Source organism: Meriones unguiculatus, chromosome 19 (assembly GCF_030254825.1).
Source record: "Meriones unguiculatus strain TT.TT164.6M chromosome 19, Bangor_MerUng_6.1, whole genome shotgun sequence".
In the NCBI taxonomy this organism is placed as follows: Eukaryota; Metazoa; Chordata; class Mammalia; order Rodentia; family Muridae; genus Meriones; species Meriones unguiculatus.
Window position 1 is genome coordinate 69,884,386 of NC_083366.1, and position 20,295 is coordinate 69,904,680.

The window sequence follows — 20,295 nt, forward strand, 5'->3', positions numbered from 1 at the left end:
AGGACGTATAGTGGAAAGATATGTTGAATTTGTTCTGTTAGTAGAACTTCTATTTGTAGACCTGACAGACAGGAGCGCTCTCCTGGACACAAACGCATCTTCTGAAGGAGTTGGCACTCGCCTGGGCTCCTGACTCACATGCTGCCTGTGTGTCACGTGGGCTCCGTGTGTGCTTGGTGGTTCCGTAATCCCTGTGATCACTGATTCCTCAGAGTCCCCAGCCAAACACAATCTCATAAACACTGTGTTAGATGGGTACCCTTCTCAATGAAGCAGGGGCTGTGTCTTGTGATGCCCTTGGGGACTCTGTCTGCAGAGAGAAGGGGACATCACAGAACAAAAGAAGATGTCATTGTGGTGAACCTTAACTCCTTTGCTCACAAACCTATAAGGGAGAGAAAATAAGAACAGAAAAGTTTAAATAGCTAGAAAGCAATCGTGAGCTGAGAAGCATTGCCAATCTAGGACAAAAACTACAGTGGAAATTTCACACCCTGCCAATGGATTCCTTTCTAAGAGATGTGACTCTGGACCATCGTTCTTTCTGGCTTTAGCAACCTTGTGTGCAAGGGATTGGCCCCACCCCTTGAAAGCCACTTCCTACTGCCCACCTGTGTGCCCGACCTATCTGTGACCATCAGAACTGTTAAAATATATTTTTAACAATCCAAACACTAAGGATGTCACCAAAATAACTTATAACCTACAATGGAGATTTCCTCTCATTACTGTCTCCCACTTAGTGAGGTTGCCATCTCTGTATTTGGTAAATGGCTTGATTTATGACTTCTTTTGTTTTCTAACAAATAAAATCTCATGTGACCACCTTCCATGAGATAACCTCTGTCTGTGCCTAGGCCATAGTCACTCATAGTTGGTTCCCAAACAAATTGCCCTTTTCCTTTGAGGTGAGAACTGGGCCTTCAGCACTGAAAACTCTAACTGGAGATGGTGTTGTAATATTTATGCTTCTCCATGAAATTGTTGCACTGGTGCTAGTTCCATGCAGCAGTTTGGAGAAATACCTTTGTGTAGAATGTGGGAACAGTGTCTGCCTTCCAATGTTACTCAGGGGGTTCCATCTGCTAAACCTCCAGGGTCAGAATTTTGGCCACACATTCAAAGAGATATATGTAGAGATTTTTTTATATACAGATGAATGTACCATCCTAAGAAAAAGACAATAATGGTCTCCGTGAAACCACTGACTGTTTCTTACCTTGGGGTTTTAGCCTTCCTGGGCTTGAAGCCGTTTTACTCTTCTCCACGTGTACAGACTCAACCAAGGTCAACAAATGCTCAGAGACTTGCAGGGTCCCTGGCCAGCTGCTGGGTGGTCTGGCTCTTGTACTCCTCTTTCCTAATTCTTGTCTATATTTTTGAAAGAACTATTGCCAGTTTCCAAAGGAGCTGTGAATTTCAGAGGCAGAGATTCAGGCTGCTGTCCCCCTGCCATGGCTGGAACTTGACACGTCTCCCTGTCAGCGCTACTTCCAAGAGGACCATGGGATGCCGGGTTTGTGTATCAAGCGAAAGCCAAGATCTTGTGGCAGGATCTATTGGTTCTGATTTGGAAAATTGCACATAGCTTTCTGGTACCCCACAAATTAAAGTAGAGTCACTATAATTTAGTTTTTAAGTATATTGTGTAAAATCAAATTATATTGCATTACCAAAGCCATATCTATCCTTAAAAATATTCCTGTTGTTAAAAACCAATATATGGAAAAATTCAAAAATAGTCTTATCCAGCCAAAAAAGAATGTTTTGAAGGAACCCAGTTGTTTGGACAACTCTGTCTTCAGCAACTGGCTGTCCATTAAACCCTGCTAGAAGCAGCATATAATTTAAGAACAGTGGTTTAGGGAGAATCAGGCCATACCCAAGGCTGGGTGGGAAGGCCAGGTTATTCTGTTAACCAAATATAGCTTAAAATACTTTTAATTTTTCAAGAACCTTCTAATCTACACATACTTGGTTTTTCAACATTATAAAATCAAATAATTTATTCTACTTAAAATGAGCAGTGCATTGTGTGTGGGGGAGGCAAAATAGTTGATTTAGAAATTTTGTGGTGGCTAGAATTCGGAGAAACATACTGAGGACTGAGACCAAGAGTTCAGAGGCAGTGAGTGATTGAATTAAAGGCTGCGATGAAAACAGGAAATTTAGAAGGAGAATACTTTGAGTTCGCATTTGCTTTTCTTTCTCACAGCAGTAAGAATGGAAGCTGTTGTGTTGTTTTTTTTTTCTATGTGATTTTTTTTTCTTCTTTGATCCAAGAGAATGTTCAGCTTCTCATGTTCTCACACATTTGTGGGGTTCCTCGAAGACAGACTCTTCTCATCCTCAGGGGTAAGCTTAGGAGTCAGCACAGTGTGCGTGGAAACAGAATGTGTGCCGTGGGGCGGGCTCCAGAAGAAGCAAAGGGCAGACACAGGCAGCCAGCCGCCTCAGCTGTCAGACCTCTGGGCTCTCTGCTGCTGCACGGCGGCACAGTTCCTCAGGGACTGCCTACTTTTCTGAAGTAGAATTCTAATGTTTCTGACTCTCAGACTTTGCAGAAATCCCAGGGTCTGGTGCCAGACAGGATCAGCCGACATGCTGGTCCTTGCGGGCCAGCACAGAGGCCTGGATGGGGAAAGGCCCTTTTTACGTTCAGCTGCAATTTTCACAACCACATTGTACACGTCAATCAATCAATCCAAGACCATAAAGGCAGGGATCCACCCTCAAAGTGACTGTGACTGAAATTCCCCATGCCTGGTGGGTTTGGAATTAAATTCCCTGCTGTCTGAAGAGCAGGTATAGAAGAGGAAAGATGTTTCAAGGCAAGGCTTCTGAAAATACTTTGAGTGATTGTATACTTTGTTCTGTGTAAGTTATCTTATAGATAAGGTGAGTTAGGGAGGCTAATTAGTAATTAGTCCCCAGGAAACTGAGTTAAACTGTGCTAAAAGTTAATTCAAGATTTTTAAAACTATTGATATTGCTAGGTTTATTTTATTGTTCTCTTTATTAGTTTGTTAAATGTAACTTTAAAACAAAATAATTTTCTTATTATTTTGAGATAGAACTGTGCAGCCCTGGCTTGCCTGGAAGTTCCCAGATAGATCAGGCTTGCCCTCACTCACAGAGATTCACAGATACACACACACACATACACACAAGCGGGGTGAGGGGGTGGAGCCTGGGTACCAGACCTTTACTTAGTGATCCAAATATAGTCTCTCTTAATGTAAATGAATGTAATGTAAGTGAAAATTACATTTTCATTTTTGTACCATTGATTTTGTTAAAGCTGACCATTTATTTATAGTTGATACAGCATGTCTTTACCCACCTGATACTGAAATTTCCACTTCAGAAATTTTGTAGATTTAGCTTATGTTGAGGCTTATAATCCAATTATAGATGTGATTTATTTATATTTACTTATATTTATTTATATTAACTGACTTGATTTTTTTCTATCAGAAGGTAATTTCGACTTTTTCCTTTTCTGTTTTCTTTGTTAGCATGCAGATTTCAATCTTGTCACTAGTATAGGGTAAACATTCATTCTTCCTCCCTCAGGTGGTCTGACCCAGGAAGTTTCGCACTGAGCCGTGAGAGGTGAGTGTGTTGCTGGACTTTGTTTGCGGACTCTGTCTCTCATTGGCATCATGAGTGTTACACAATCTTCAGTATTAGTCTGTCCCAGTGAGTCCTGGAAGAAGACATTGCTTTCTTCTTTCCTAGAACTTTCCGTTTCCAGTGTTTTCTGGCTGCTCCAGGTCCAATGAATCTCCATTATAAAATAAATGAAAGCAAGCTTTTGTTTCTTCATGATACCACGACTGTGATTGTGCAGAATCTGTGCATCATTCAACAAGGCTGAGCGTCCTGGCAGCAGCGGGCCTGTGGTGAGCCTCCCTGGCGAGGCTCGCTACCTGGGCACCGCCGAAGCGGCCGAGAGTCTCTCAGAGAGGTTCAGTATCCAGACAGCATCGGCCTTTGCCCAGTCAGCATGCTGCTGCCATCACTGCTCATGAGACCTCCTCAGGTTCCTCACAGATGCTTGAAGGCTTAGTGCACGCAGGATTACAAACTATACTAGGTTCATGTCTACACGGGTCATTTTTAAATTATTATAAATACATCATTATTTAATTCAGCTTTCTCCTCTAATTTTTGGAAATTAATTATGTATTTGATGAATTCCAACATAAGATCTATCAGTTTTCATTAGAGGCCTGAAACCCTCTTCCTTTGTGTTCCCTTTCCAAGTGATGAGATCAAGTACTGGGGATCAAATACAGGATTTTTTTATGCTAGATGAGCATCCTATCAAATGAGCCGCGTTATCAGCCCAGCTTTTTGTTTGCTCGGTTGGCTTTTAGGCATGGTCTCTGTTAGCCTAGGACGGACTCCGGCTTTCTAGAGTGACCTTCTGACACTCCCGAATACAACTATCAAGGGCTGGGTTGCAGGTACGTCGGATGCCTGATTAATGAAGTGCTGGAAATTAAACTCATGGTCTCATGAGCGCTAGACAAATACTCAGTCAACTGTGCTACCTGTCTAATCTGTTCTGTAGTTAAATAGTTGATTTACAAAGTCCTGATTCCCTTTTGGAGAGGATCATGTTGTCAGAAATTTGACTTGCCATGTTTTCCACAGAATGCATTTGACCCTCGTGTCCTCCCTGATGCTCTGAAAGACTGTGAGCAAGGGAGACAGAAGCCCATCTCCTGCTTTGTTGGAGTGGGGGCGATGTGATCTGCACACACCACATAGTCCCTTTATTTCCTTGGCAACTTCTTTCCTTCCATACTTAGCTGATTTTTACCATAGACAGGTGTTAGAATTTTCTCAAGTACCTTAGAGGACCTAACGGCTCAAATTCATTGTATCTATTTAACCTTACAGTCTTCATACCCATGTCACACTTTGTTTCTATGTTGATGCATTTATTTTTAATAATTCATTACATATTTTTGTGTTCTTAATGATAAAAATGATAGGCTTTTGTATGATAGATTTTCCCAGCAAGGTGGTACTAGCCACCCTGAACAATCAAGGGGGTGATTCCCCAGGATCTGTCATTGAGAACATTCGTGTGGACCACATGTGTCTTTTAAAAACTATATCTAAAGCTTTACTTGGTTCTTTATTATATTTTCTAATTCTTTCTTTGAGTCATAGTTTTTTTTCTGTTATTGACAGTATTATGCAGTTCTTAAAATCATATTTAATTTTTACTCTGTGATTCCACCCTCTGCCCTTTGTGTCTGTTCCTCCTGACTGTTTTTTTTTTTTTTTTTTTCTTTTAAGAATCCACCTTTTATGTTATCGAGGCTTTGTGATGATCTGAATGACAGTGGCCCCATAGGCCCCTGGGAGTGGCACTGTTGGGCTGTAGCCTTGCTGAAGCTGTGTTGGAGGAGGTGTGTCACAGGGTTCTGAGGTCTCAGATGCTCAAGCCAGGCCCAGCGGCTCACATGGTTTTCCTGCTGCCTGCTTATGCAGGTGTAGAGGTCTCAGCTCCTCCTCCAGCACCGTGTCTGCCTGCAGGCCGCCATGCTTCCTGCCTTGACTCTAATGGACCAAACCGCTGAACTGTAAGTCAGCCCCAACGTTTTCCCTCAGAGGAGTCACCTTTGTCATGGTGTCTCTTCACAGCGTTAGAAACCCCAGCTAAGACAATCTGCGAACGATTTCAACAATCACTGTGCGATGACGTGTCCAGTTCTCTGCTAAGAAGGCATGTTTTACACTTCTATGATAATTTGTATTCCTTATGCAAATGACAGAGTTTCTTTTCCTTTCATACTTTTCATGTCTTTACATTTAACTGTAAGGAGTTGCACTATTACCAGGTGGAAAGTTCAGAGGGTAACATGCCTTATACAGCTGCAGAGTTACTCATTTTCATTTGACGTGGTTGTCAGGTGCGTGTATGTTTTACCATTTTTATGTATATTAATTACCTATAATTTGAATGATTTAACTGAAAATAGGTTTTAAATAAGCTTCAATAATATTAAAATTGGTAAAGTGCTTGCTTCAAAATCACAAGGAACTAAGTTCAGATCCCCTGCACACACATAAAAAGTCACACATGGCAGTACATACCTGTTACCTCAAACAGGAGGCCCTGCAGCTTGCTGGCCCACCAGTCTAGCCCAATCAGTGAGCTGACTCTGACTCAAAAAATAAGATTAAGTGTGATAAAAGCAGACACCTGCCTGTCCGCGCGCGCGCGCACACGCACACACACACACACACACACACACACACACACGGGGGACTGTAACAAAGACCCTTTGGTATGCTTCCTTTGTTATTAAAGCATGCACAGCTATTTCTTGATGCCTAAAAGGATCTGCACACATATTTCTGGAGAATAAATGTGTATTTAAAGTTCCCAACCAATTCTCTCCACCTTATCCTCTACCCCATGTGGTTTAACTCTAAGAAGCCTGTTTAAAATACATGACCCTCATTTCTTGCTTACTAATGGACAGCAGACACCTCATATTTCTAATTCTTGGCAATCCATAGTTAAGACCTAGACCAGATACTGCTCATGCATTTCATGAAGCACAATGGCATGTTCACAGACTCATGCATTTCATGAAGCACGATGGCATGTTCACAGACTTCAGACATCTGTAAGTGTGCCTGCATTTGCCAACAGATGTTTACCTGCCTCGTCCTGTAGGGAACTGGTCTTCAGGGGCCTGTGCTCTTCCCCGAGCTTCTAGTGCATATCACTTCTGCATTCTAAATACACTGTGCATTCGCACGGTGAGCTACATTCTTATAATACTAATAAAACTGGCATGCATGCTGAAATCACAGGCGGCCTCATGAGCATACAGGAAGGACCATTCTCCAAGCCTCAGAAAGATCTTCATTTTACACATCTTGAAGCCTGTTTTTTTTTTTGTTGTTGTTGTTTTGTTTTGTTTTGTTTTTGTGGGTTGTTTGTTTTTGTTTTGTTTTGTTGTGGGTTTTGGTTGTTTGTTTGACAAGGTCTCACATAGTTCAGACTGACCTTTAAGTCTTTAGGATAATTTTGAATTTTTATTTTCCTGCTTCTACCTTTTAACTGCAGACAGGTACCACTACAGGTTGTGAGATGTTAGGACTTGAATTCAGGGCCTTGTGTGCGCCACATTAGCCCTGAGCTGTAACTGCACCCGAGACCCTTGGCTGCCTTGATTCCCTGAATGCTGTTTGTAGTAAACATGCAACAGCTTACTTCACCCATACTTCACAAACTCGCACTATTCTAGGCACAGTGGTGTGGAAATGCCAGAGCTGGTTTTCAAAGAGGGCTGTGTGTCCAAGTCACTGGCCTTCTCCAGCCACGTGGCTTGTTCCAGTGCTTGCTTGAGAAAACAAAGTAAAGCCTTTGAATAGAGAAGCCCAAGAAAGACAACATTTATTAATTTCTTTGTACAAACTCCTGTTAAATGGGCTAAGGAAGCTGGTTTGAATGCTAAATAATGAGAGTGATTGTAGGAGAAAGGAGAGATTCTCACAAGACCCAGGACTCAGAAAGAAAGTAGGCACAGAAAAGGAGCCAGAGCCAAAGACAAAATAGTACTTCCACTCTGCATTGAGAATTCAAATTTCCATTCTTATCACAATTCCAACAGGTTGGTAATTGTCAAAATAGGTTTACATGTTTTTTTCCTCTTCCCAGTTAGGAAATGGAATAAACTCTGTCCACGTGCTTCCAATTCAGTGGTCCCTAGCGCCCTGACACCTGCTGTTGGAAATCTGCCCAGTATGCGGTTGGCCTTATACCAAGGTGGTCAGGTGTATCAGCAGCAACGCTTACGTCAGCTTTGCCAGAAGCACATGGAGACTCAGGAAGGCCTCCTGTGATGCCGGGATCTGTGAGTAATCCAGGAAAGAGCCCGCACTCTTCAGTTTGTTTTTCCACGTAAGAGTCCAGAGCCAGCACAATTTTGAGTTCCCGCAAGTTTTCATGGTTCCCTGAGCGATTAGCCCCATACCTGGTGGTGGGAGTAACAGCTGTCAGCCCAACGAACTCACTTGGGGACTCTCCCAGGCCGGCCTGCGAGGAACCTTGGTGTGTTCAAGACAGGGCCAGATTGTGATTCTGAAAACTTGTTACTGACTTAATCTGTATGTTTAGGAAAGCTGATGGCTTTTGGGTTGTTTCTGGTTTTGTTTTCAGTGTGTGTGTGTGTGTGTGTGTGTGTGTGTGTGTGTGTGTGTAGAAATAGTCTTGTGTGCATTAGGTACAGTGTGTGTGTGTGTGTCTGTGTGTGAATATGTGTATGTGAATGTGTAGGTGAGAACATAGAGTCTTGCTTTTGACACAGTGTCTCCCACTGGCTGGAGGTTAGCAGGTAACCTCCTTTGCTGGCCTGAGCCATGGGAATCCATCTGTACCCGCCTGTCCAGCACTGGGATCATGCTGTGCACCACTCTAGCTGGTGTTTCTATGTGAGCTGTGAGCATTGCATTCTGGTCCTTGTGTTTACGTAGCAAGGACTTTACCTACTGAGCCGTCGCCCCAGACTCGCTTGTAACTGTTTGTTGTAAATCTTAACCTGCTTTCTGCATCAGTCCTCTCTTTATTCTTTGTTAGTGATAGTAATAGTCCTACTGAACTCACTTAACAGGTGAATGAATAATCCACATAGAAAGAGGATGTGAGGGGGCTGGAGGACAGCTCAGTGGTTGAGAACGCTTGCTGCTCTCACTGGAACCTACATTTGGTTCCTTGCATTCAATTCAGGTGGCTCACAACCACCTATGACTCCAGCTTCAGGGTACCTGATATCTTTTTCTGGACTCTCTGGACACATGCACTCGCACATACACAGACCCACACGCAGAAACACATACATTCATAAGATTAAAGTTAAAAATTAGTCTTTCAAAATAAGAAAGACAGTGAATCTCATGGCCTCATAGCACAGGGTCTACATAGCTCAGGCACATCCAGAGATCCAGAAACAAGTACAAAGCCAGGGCTTGTTCCTGGAGCTCCATTATTAAATGGGCTAAACCAGGATGTATAATTCATTTCTTTATAGAGCTTTACTTAATCATTTTATATGCATGTAGGAGCAGGCACACATGTGGTGATAGAAGCCAGTCTCAGGTGTTCTTCCTTGGTTGCTGTGAACTTAAGTTTTGGAGACAGGATATGTCACCAACCCTGAGCTCACAGATTGTGTTTGTGCTGGTGTTCCTATTCATCTGCAAGGCCTTGCTGCAGAGACTGTGTAGCACCTCGTTACAACCCTCTTAGTACTGTAAACCCAGTCAGCATTTACTGAACGTTTCCATGTACTCACAAAGGAAGAACTGAGGGGCATTTACTTCTTGCTCATACACTTCTTTCTTTGTTTTAAATTTATTTTGTTTAATTGTGTGTGTGCATAAATGTGAATGTTTCATGGCATATCTGTGGAAGTCAGAAGACAACCTATAGAGTCAGCTCTCTCCTTCCACCTCGTAGGTCCAGGGGTTTAAACTCAAGTCCTCAGGTCTGATGGGAAGAGCTTTTACTTGCTGGACCATGTCACTGACCCAAGATTGTCTTTGTAGGGCGAGGACTAGGCAGGCCATCTCTGTTCCAAGCCAGACTTGTCCTTACCTGAGGAAGCAGTTCTGCAATGTTTGACTGTTAAGGAATTAGAAATGTTCTAATCAAGAATTATAATATTACCCTTTCCTAGAACATGTAAGAACCCTTTCTTCATCTGAGTAGGGTGAAAGATTCAATACTTCATAATCAAAGTCAGACAAAATATCAACTCGAAAAGCATTGCTATAAAGAAATGCCTTTAGAACAGCATTGACTAAGATCTTGCAAAGTATTTTCTTTGCATTATGATGATGTTTAAAATCAGAGCTCCACCAGGCTGGGCTGGGCTGCTGCTATACCTCTGAGTGACATCCTCAGGATCTCTGACTTCTGTGTAAAGATATTTGCATGACTAGTCTTGAAGCATTAGTGGTTATCATCTTCTTACATATTTCACTTATAAACATTTTGTATGTTCTTCTACTTCATAAATTCTTATGAGTAGGCTTTTTTCAGAGCCTGTAAAGCTACTAAAATATAGAGCATATCACTTTAATTGGTAATGTGTTTACCAAACCTCTGCAAGATTATCTCCCCCTGGCCAGTTATTCTTAGTAATGCAAACAAGCTAGAGATGATGTGTGTGCAACGTTGTAATCTGCTTCTTTCATCAGGAGTGTGAATGGGTTGAAGTTTAATAGCTGAGTAAAGGAAGAAGTTGGAAATTGGGTGTTACCTGAGAGTGGCAGGGAAGATAGGTGTGCCTACTGTGTCCAGTGGGTGCATCTGTGATTCTTAAAGGAGTGAGAATGAAGGGAAGGAAACGTGTTGACAAGTTTTCCTGCTCTTCTGAAATCCCAGTGATGCTCACAGTCTTGTCTGAGCTAGCAGCACTTGCGTTAATGACAACTTAAGAAAGGAATAGACCAAATTTGTTTGGCTAAAATAAATTAGCTTAGGGTGGAATTCTACTCTCATGGAACTGATTCTTTTTTCCTTCACTGCACTTCCATGAAATTTGGTCCTTGGAAAATATATTTGATATTGCTCAATGGGAAATAATAACTACTAATACTTCAAAACCAAGTGCAAAGATGTGTGCATAAAGAGTTTAAAATGTAGACTACAGTTTTGTAGAAGAAGAAAAATTGTCCAATAAAAAAGTAGTGAAGTGATTGTATTTTAAATATGAGGACCTGAGTTCAAGCTCCAGAACTCTTATGAGAGAGAGGGGGCAGTGGTAGGTCATGCTTCTAAATCAGCACTGTGGAGATGGGTAAGAGGGACTCAGGGGCTCACTGGTCTGCCAGCCAAGCTTACTTGAGGATGTCCAGGCCAATGAGATAGCCTACCTCACGAAACAAGGTGAATGACCTCTGAAGAATGACACTCAAGCTTGTCCCCCCCACACACACACCCCAAAGCAATGTCACTGAGCATTAGGTAAAGAACTTTGACACTTTAAAGCAGTAATGGAAGATAAAAATGAAAGCATGCTGGTAAAAATATACATCAATGAATAGCCTAGAAGAAGCCATCAAGTGAGCTAGAAGAGGGTGGGAAAATGATGATCTAGACAAGAACACTGCCTTCTGCTGCTCACTATTCCCAGGGCAGACAAGCCCCACTGTTGCTAGGTTCCATTTTGAATCCTTTTGAAGAAATAATGCCCTATGCTTTCTCGTGAGAACATTTTTCCTTTGTTGACTTACACAGTCAAAATTTAAACATGATATTCATGTATTCCAACTTTCAACACACAGTTTTCTGAGCTTGGTAGAGACCAGGGAGCAGCAGGTTTTTCCATAGCCACTGGCTCAATTCTCCTCCCAGCCCCCATTTACTTTTCTTCCCCTCTTTTCTCCTCTCTCCCTGTTCATCGTTCCTTTCTTTTCCTTTCTTCTCTTCCTCCATCTTCAGATTTTCATACATTCCAGACTAGCCTCCAACTTGTTAAGTAACTCAAGATGAGCTTGAGCTTCTGACCCTCCTGCCTTCACCTCCTGAGTGTTGAAATTACACACAACTGCTACTGTGCCTGGCTTATGCATCATTAAGAATGAACCCCAGGACTCTGAACATTCCAGGCACACACTCTTCCAACCCCAGTTTTCTAGCCTGTCCTACTGTATTTTCTTTCTGAGAATCTGAAGCAAGAAATGCCTGTCTTCAGCATCAAGAGTCCTTACACATTCTTCTTACACAGTATGTACAAACAACACTGTAGACCACAAATCCTGTAAGAGGCAACCCTGTTCTCTTTGTTTTCTTTGGTGCTATGAGACTCACAGCTTGTATTTGGGGCCACCACAATGCTGGGGGATGACTCACAACTTGTCTGTTATGATCTATACTTTCCAGTTTCTGAGATGTGACAATGCACCCTGCTAAATTCACATTTTCACATACAACCACTTGATGTGAGGTTGGAGAGCAAGTGCCAGCCTCAGAACCAGCCCAATGACTTACCAGGCTCTTCATTGTACTCACATCCTGAATATAGACTCCCCCTTTCCTCCTAAATGACCTAACTAGTGAAAGGAAGGATTCATTTAAGACCTGCTTTCAGGTTCTGTCTCATACATTATATGTGTCTCTTGTTTTAACAACTCAAAGATGTGTGCTCCCCTGAAAGAGTGCCTTGACACTTGCACGGGGGTCACTGATGTAGTGGTAAGTGCCTCTGCAGTTTGTGAGATACCATGTGTGTGTGCTCTTTTATTCATTTCTCAGGTCCCTAGACTTGGGGAAAGATGTCATCACTCCCATTTTTAATGAAGATGCCCCAAGAACTGAGAACCTAAACTCATAGAACCTACAGGCTGAAGATCCTTCACCCTGACTGGGTGAAGCTTAAGCCTCAAAGAACAAATGTGCCCCCTCTCCTTCCCTTTAGGACATCAGGCCACAGCTGGTGCTTTTTGGTATGTGTTAATTTTCAATTAAAAATCATGCAATGGTGCTAATTTAAAAAAATATGTATTTTTAATTTAGGGGACACAATGTATAGATGTGAGTTCGGCATGGAGAGAGTGTGGGGATCGGAGGGGGAACTCTGTGCAGTCATTTCTTTTCTTCCACCCATGCAGACTCTACGAGTAGAACTCAGGTCATCAGGCTTATGCACCAAGTTGCTTTACCTGCTGAACCATTTCCCAGCCCTGATCCTACAATGAGTTTTGAGCTGCCACACCTGCAGCCTTAGTTCCCATGGAAGAAGCGGAGAGATAATAGAGCGGGGTGGGTGGTAGGCCTATCGTCCATCTGCACAATGAATTTTCTATTTGTTTAACTATTTAATGTTTTAGGTCTCATTATGACATTTTTCTCTCTCTTCTTCCTAGGTATCCCCCTGCCCTCTTGTACCCTTTCCCATAGCCTCTTTATGGCTTTCCTGTAACATGTGTCCTATTGTTCCTGTTTGCTTAACACCTCACTTCTTTCTTGGTAATCTCCATTCTACTCTCAGATTCAATACATCTCACTTACATAAATACATATAAATGTTAAAAACTGTGACAGACACCCACACTGATCTGAGGCCCCCAAGACCAGCTCTGATCAGGGAGAGGAGCAGGTAAGAGCCCCCACCCCTCATCTACTGGCCTGCCACAGCCTGCCACAACAGTGGTCAGGTCTGCCCAGGGCTCTCTGTGCTCAACTTCCCTGTGTGCCCACACACCAGTTCCCTAGCTACACCATTCACCAAGACCCAGCCCAATCTGCAGGCCCAAGACCAGCATGGATAAGGGAACAGCAGGAAAACCAGAGGACAGAGGACACCTGGGACCATGAACTCTACCTACAATCCCAGAGATCTATTACCATCAGAGTCTGCTAATAAAAGAGCCAACCAAATGACTAGAGCTCAGCACAAGAACACCAGCACTAAAACCCAGCTATTCTACCACAGCAAGCCCCAAGGAACCTATCACACTGGAAGCAAAAGAAAACAAATTTAAATATGATGCTGTGAAAATGATAGAGGCCTTAAAAGAAGAACATAAATGTCTAAAGAACTACAGGATAAAATAACTAAACCGGTGAAGAAACTGAGTAAATCCCTTCGAAAAATACAAGAAAATAAACCCAAACAAGAGAAGGAAATGAACAAGTGTCCAGGACCTAAAAATGAAAATAGAAACAATAAAAAAATACAATTCAAGGCAAACCTGGAGGTGGAAAACCCAGGACAGAGAACAGAAGCTACAGACATAAGTACCAATAACAGAATACAAGAGATGAAAGAAAGAATCTCAGATGTAGAAGATATGATTGAAGAAATCAATACATCAGTCAAATAAAATGTTTAAGAATCTCCTGATACAAAATATCCAAGAAATCTGGGACAATATAAAAAGACCAAACCTAAGAATAATGGGAATAGAAGAGGAACACTCCAAACTCCAAGGCTCAGAAAATATTTTCAACAAAATCATAAAAGAAAACTTTCCTAACCTAAAGAAAGAAATGCCTATAAACACATAAGAAGCCTGCAGAACACTAAACAGATTGGGCCACAAAAATTTTTTTTTCTGTCACGTAAAAATCAAAGCATTCATGCATAGAACAAAGAATATTTACCGCCGCCAGGAAAAAGGCCAAGTCACATATAAAGGCACACCTATGAGAATTACACCTGACTTCTCAACAGAGACTATGAAAGCCAGAAGAACCTGGGCAGATGTCATGCAGACACTAAGAGCACAGATGTCAACTCAGACTACTATACCCAGCAAAACATTCAGTCACCCTAGATGGAGAAAACAAGATATCCAATGACTAAACCAGGTTCAAACAGTATATAGACACAAACCTAGCCCTACAGAAAATACTAGAAGGAAAACTCCAAGCCAAGGAGGCTCACTACACCCAGGAAAGCACAGAAAACAAATAACCCCACAGCTGCAAAACCAAAAGAAAGGAAGCATACACATACACTCTATCACCATCAACATCAAAATAACAGGAGTTAACAAGCACTGGTCATTAATATCTCTCAACATCAACAGCCTCAACTCTTCAATAAAAAGACACAGGCTAAGAGAATGGATACATAAACAGGCCTCATCAATTTGTTGCAAACAAGAAATACACCTCATAAGTAATAAGAAACATTAACCCCAACACTAGTTCCCTAGCTACACCATTCACCAAGACCCAGCCCAAGACCAGCATGGATAAGGGAACAGCAGGAAAACCAGAGGACAGAGGACACCTGGGACCATGAACTCTACCTACAATCCCAGAGATCTATTGTAGCAGTTAAAGGGCTGGTAAAAGGTTTTTCCAGGAAACTGACACAAGAAACAAGCTGGAGTAGCAACTCTGATATCTAATAAAATGGACTTGCAACCAAAATTAATCAAAAAGGATGGGGAAGGACACTTCATACTCATCAAAGGAAAAAAAAATCAACCAAGATTACATCTCAATTCTGAATATATATGCCCCAAATGCAAGGGCACTCACATTTGTAAAAGGACATTAATAAAGTTTAAATCACACATTGAAACCCACACATTAATAGTAGATGACTTCAACACACCTCTCTCACCAATGGACAGATCATTGAGGCAGAAACTAAACAGAGAAATCATGAAACTAACTGATGTTATGAGTCGTTTGGATCTAACAGTTATCTACGGAACATTCCATGCAAACACAAAAGAATATACCTTCTTCTCAGTACCTTACGGAACTTTCTACAAAATTGACAACATTCTCAGACAAAAAGTAAACCTCAACAAATACAAGAAAATTGAAATAACCCCTTGTATTTTATCAGGCGACCATGGATTAAAGTTAAACTTCAACAACAACAGAAACACTATAATGTCTACAAACTCATGGAAACTGAACAACTCTCCACTTAATGACCAACGAGTCAGGGAGGAAAGAAAGAAAGAAATTAAAGAATCTAATGAAAATGAAGGCACAACATATCCAAATTTATGGGGCACAACTAAAGCAGTGCTAAGAGGAGAGTTCATAGTGCTAAATGTCTTGATAAGAAAGTGGAGAGAGCTCACACTAGCAACTTAAGAGCTCACCTGAAAGCTATAGAAAAAAGAAGTAAACACACTCAAGAGGAGTCGACAGCAGGAAATAATCAAACACAGGGCTGAAATCAGTAACCTAGAAAGAGAGAACAATACAGAAAAACCAAGAGCTACTTTTTTTGAGAAAATCAACAAGATAGACAAACCCTTATCCAAACTAATTAAAACACAAAGGGAGAGTATCCAAATTAATAAAATTCAGAAAGGAAAAGGGGGCTGTAACAACAGACACAGGAAATCCAAAGAATCATTATGTCATATTTCAAAAATCTGTAGGACACAAAATTGGAAAACAGAAATAAAATGGACGATTTTTTTGATGGATACCACTTATCAAACTTAAATCAAGATCAAGTTAACAATTTAAAGAAACCTCTAGCACTCAAAGAAATAGAAGCAGTCATCAAAAGCCTCCCAAGCAAAAAGAGTCCTAGGCCAGATGGTTTTAGCACAGAATTCTACCAGACTTTCAAAGAAGAACTAATAACAGTACTCCTCAAACTTCTCCATAAATTAGAAACAGAAGGAACATTGCCAAACTCTTTCGATAAGGCCACAGTCACCCTGACACCTAAACCACACAAAGACCCAGCAAAGAAAGAAAATTTCAGACCAATCTCCTTTAGGAACATTTATGCAAAAATTCTCAATAAAATACTTACAAACAAAATCTAGAAACACATAAAAAATTTCCACCACAATCAAGTAGGCTTCATCCATGAATGTAGGGATGGTTCAACATTTGAAAATCCATCAATATAATCCAATATAATCCATCATATAAACAAACTGAAAGAAAAAAAACCCCACATGATCATCTCATTAGATGCTGAAAAGGCCTTTAACAAAATCCAATAGCCCTTCATGTTTAAAGTCTTGGAGAGATAAGGGATTCAAGACCCATTCCTAATCACAATAAAAGCAATATACAGCAAGCCAATAGCCAACATCAAGTTAAATGGAGAGAAACTTAATGTGTCCCCACTAAAATCAGGGATAAGACATGCTGCCCACTATCACCATATCTCTTCAATACAGTCTTTGAAGTTCTAGCTAGAGCAAAAAGGCAAGTAAATGAGATCAGTGGATAAAAATTGGAAGGGAAGAAGTCAAAGAGTCACTATTCACAGGTGAAATGATAGTATACATAAGTGACCCCCAAGATTCTACTAGAGAACTCCTATGGCTGATACACACGTTCAGCAAAGTGTCTGGATACAAAATTAATTTTAAAAAGGCAGTAGCCCTCCTTATTCAATCGTCAAAAGGGGTAGAACAGAAATCAGGGATTCAACGCCCTTCACAGTAGCAACAAAAAATATAAAGTACCTTGGTGTAACTTGCTTGGTGTAACCAAGCAAGTGAAAGACCTGTATGACAAGAACTTCAAGTCTTTGAAGAAAGAAATTGAAGAAATTTTAGAAGATGGAAAGATCTCCCATCTTTCGAGAGATCTACCATGTTAATCGTTATCAATGCAATAACCATCAAAATTCCCACACAGACCTAGAAAGAGCAACCATTAGCTGGAAAAATTAAAGACCCAGGATAGCCAAAACAATTCTGTACAATAAAAGAATTTCTGGTGGTATCAACATCCCTGATCTCAAGCTATACTATAGAGCAATAGTAATAAAAACTGCATGTTACTGGCATAGAAACAGACAGGTTGATCAATGGAATAGAATTGAAGACCCATAAATAAACCCACACTCCTATGGGCATTTGATTTTTTACAAAGAAACCAAAACCATACAATGGAAGAAGGAGGAGGAGGAGGAGGAGGAGGAGGAGGAGGAGGAGGAGGAGGAGGAGGAGGAGGAGGAGGAGGAGGAGGAGAAAGAGAAGGAAGGAGGAGGAGGAAGAGAAGGAAGGAGGAGGAGGAGGAAGAGAAGGAAGGAGGAGGAGGAAGAGAAGGAAGGAGGAGGAGGAGGAAGAGAAGGAAGGAGAAGAGGAAGAAGAAGAAGGTATCTTCAGCAAATGCTGCTGGTCTAACTGGATGTCTGGATGTAGAAAAATGCAAGTAGAGCTGTATTTATCACCCTACACAAACTCAAGTCCAAGTGGATCAAAGACCTTGACAGAAAACCAAAGACTCTAAATCTATTAGGAGACAAAGTGGGAAAAGTCTAGAACACATTGGCATAGGAGACAACTTCCTGAACAGAACACCAATGGCACAGGCTCTAAGATCAACAATTAATAAATGGGGTCTCGTGAAACTGAGAAGCTTCTGTAAGTCAAAGGACACTGTCAATAGAACAAAACAGCAGCAGATTAGGAAAAGATTTTCAACAAACTTACATCAGACAGAGGACTAGTATCTAAAATATATAAGAACTTAAGAAATTAAACAAATAACCAAGTAATTTAATTAAATATGGGGTACAGAGTTAAACCAAGAATTCACAACAAAATCTTGAATGGCTGAGAATCACTTAAAGAAATGTTCAGTGTCCTTAGTTATCAGGGAAACAAAAATCAAAACAACTTCCATCTTACACCAGTCATAATAGCTAAGATCAAAAAGTCAAGTTGCAACAAATCCTGGAGAGGATGTGGAGAAAGGGGAACACTTCTCAATTGTTGGTGGGGGTGAAAAATTGTACAACTTCTCTGTAAATCAACCTGGCACTTTCTCAGAAAATTGGGAGTTAACTCTACCTGAGGGCCCAGCTATACCACTCCTTGGCATACACTCAAAAGATGCTCCACCATACAAGGACATTTGCTCAACTATGTTCATAGCAGCTTTATTCATAATAGCCAGAATCTGGGAACAACCTAGATGTCCCTCAGCAGAGGAATGGATTCAGAAATTGTGGTACATTTACTCAGTGGAATACTACACAACTATTAAAAAACAAAGAAACCATGAAATTGGCAAGCAAATGGATGGAACTAGAAAAAATTGTCCTATATGAAGTAACTCAGACCCAGAAAGATGCACATGGTAAGTACTCAGCTAGAAGCAGATATTAGACCTATAGTACAGGATAACCATATTACAATCCACAGACCCATAGAAGCTAAGTGTCAAGGAGGACTGAAAGGAGGGTGCTGGAATTTCACTCAGAAAGGGAAATAGAAGAAATGGATGAAGAGAGGGAACTGGACAGGAGATGGAATGTGGAGGAAAACAAGGGTGGGGATTGGATGGAGAGAACTGGGTGAGGTGAGGTGGGATGAGTGGGCTAGGAAAAAGAAAGGCAACTGAATGGAGACTTCTCTTTGTCAAGCTGGAGGCCTGCTATAGGATAAACTCCTGGGAGGACATGGTGTGATGCTAGCTGAGACTAACAGGGAAGAGGGCATGAAGACTGAAGCAACCATCTCTAGCCAGGCAGAACCAGTAGAAGGAGGGAACCAACAACCCTCCCACAAAACCTTTGATCCAAAAACTACCCTGTCTACAAGAAGTACAGAGATAAAGAGGGAACAAAGATTGAGGGAAAGTCCAACCAATAATTGACCCAACCTGAGACCCAGCCCTCGGTAGAAAACCAACCCCTGACACTAATAATGATACTCTGTTATGCTTTCAGACAGGAGCCTAACAGGACCATCTGGGAGGCTTCAGCCAGCAGTGGATTGGGACACATGCTGAGACTTGCAACCAAGCAAGAGCTCTGGTGGGGGAGGAGAGCTGTGGAAGTGTTAGGAAAAAGATGGGGGGACCTGAAGGGGACAGAAACCTCACAAGAAGACCAAAAGAGACAACTAATCCAGTCAGTCCCATGGGGCTTTCAGAGACATGAACTAAGGGACATGCATGAAGTGGATCTAGGCCCCTGCACACATGTAGCTGATAAACTGCTTGGTCTTCACATGGGTTGCCTGGCAAGTGGAGGTGGGAGAGGGCTGTCTCTAACATGCACTCTCTTGCTGGCTTTTGGATCACTTCCCCCTGGCAGGGCATGAGGATATGCTCAGTCCTGATGTGAGTATGTGCTGGGGAAGGTTGATACAGATGGAGGGAGATCTCCTTTCTAGAGAGAAAAGGAGAGGGGAAGGGGAAAGAGGAAGGAGGTACTGGGAGTAGAAGAGGGAGGGGGCACTCTTGGGATCTAAAATAAATAAAAAACTAAAAATAAATTTAAAAAAACTATGACAATTAATTTTTAAGTGCGTGTCACCATGCTTGATAACTGCACATCGGAAAAGCATCTGCAGGTTATTCCAGGGGTTATAATGTCCCTCCGCTTATCCAAGCTGTGAAGTGTCTGGAGCTGATGTAGAAGATGACAGGGCAATATTCAGAACAGCAGCCCAGGCTACTCCTACTTCAGTGACTTTGTGAAGCCCTGGTCATCAGGTGCTCACTGGCTTCCACCTCTCAGTGACCATGTGGTCAAAGACCTGCAGAGCTTCACGGACCGGGGTGATCGCAGCTCTAGATCGATGAGGTTCTAGCCAACCACGCCTTGCCATAGCAGCCCGGTGAGCCCTGCCCTGCTGGGAGGAGTGATGCATTATTTAAGAGCAGCTGATCAATAGAAAACAAGTCTCCCCTTTGTTACAGAGCTTCTATCGATGGACTGCTTCTCCTCTTTAATTTTTTATTATTTTGCATTGATTTATGAAACTCAATTCTGTCTCACTTTTCTTCCATCAGTAACTGTGAGCTAAGCCCTACCTGACTAGAAATCTAACATCCATCTTGAATGGCAA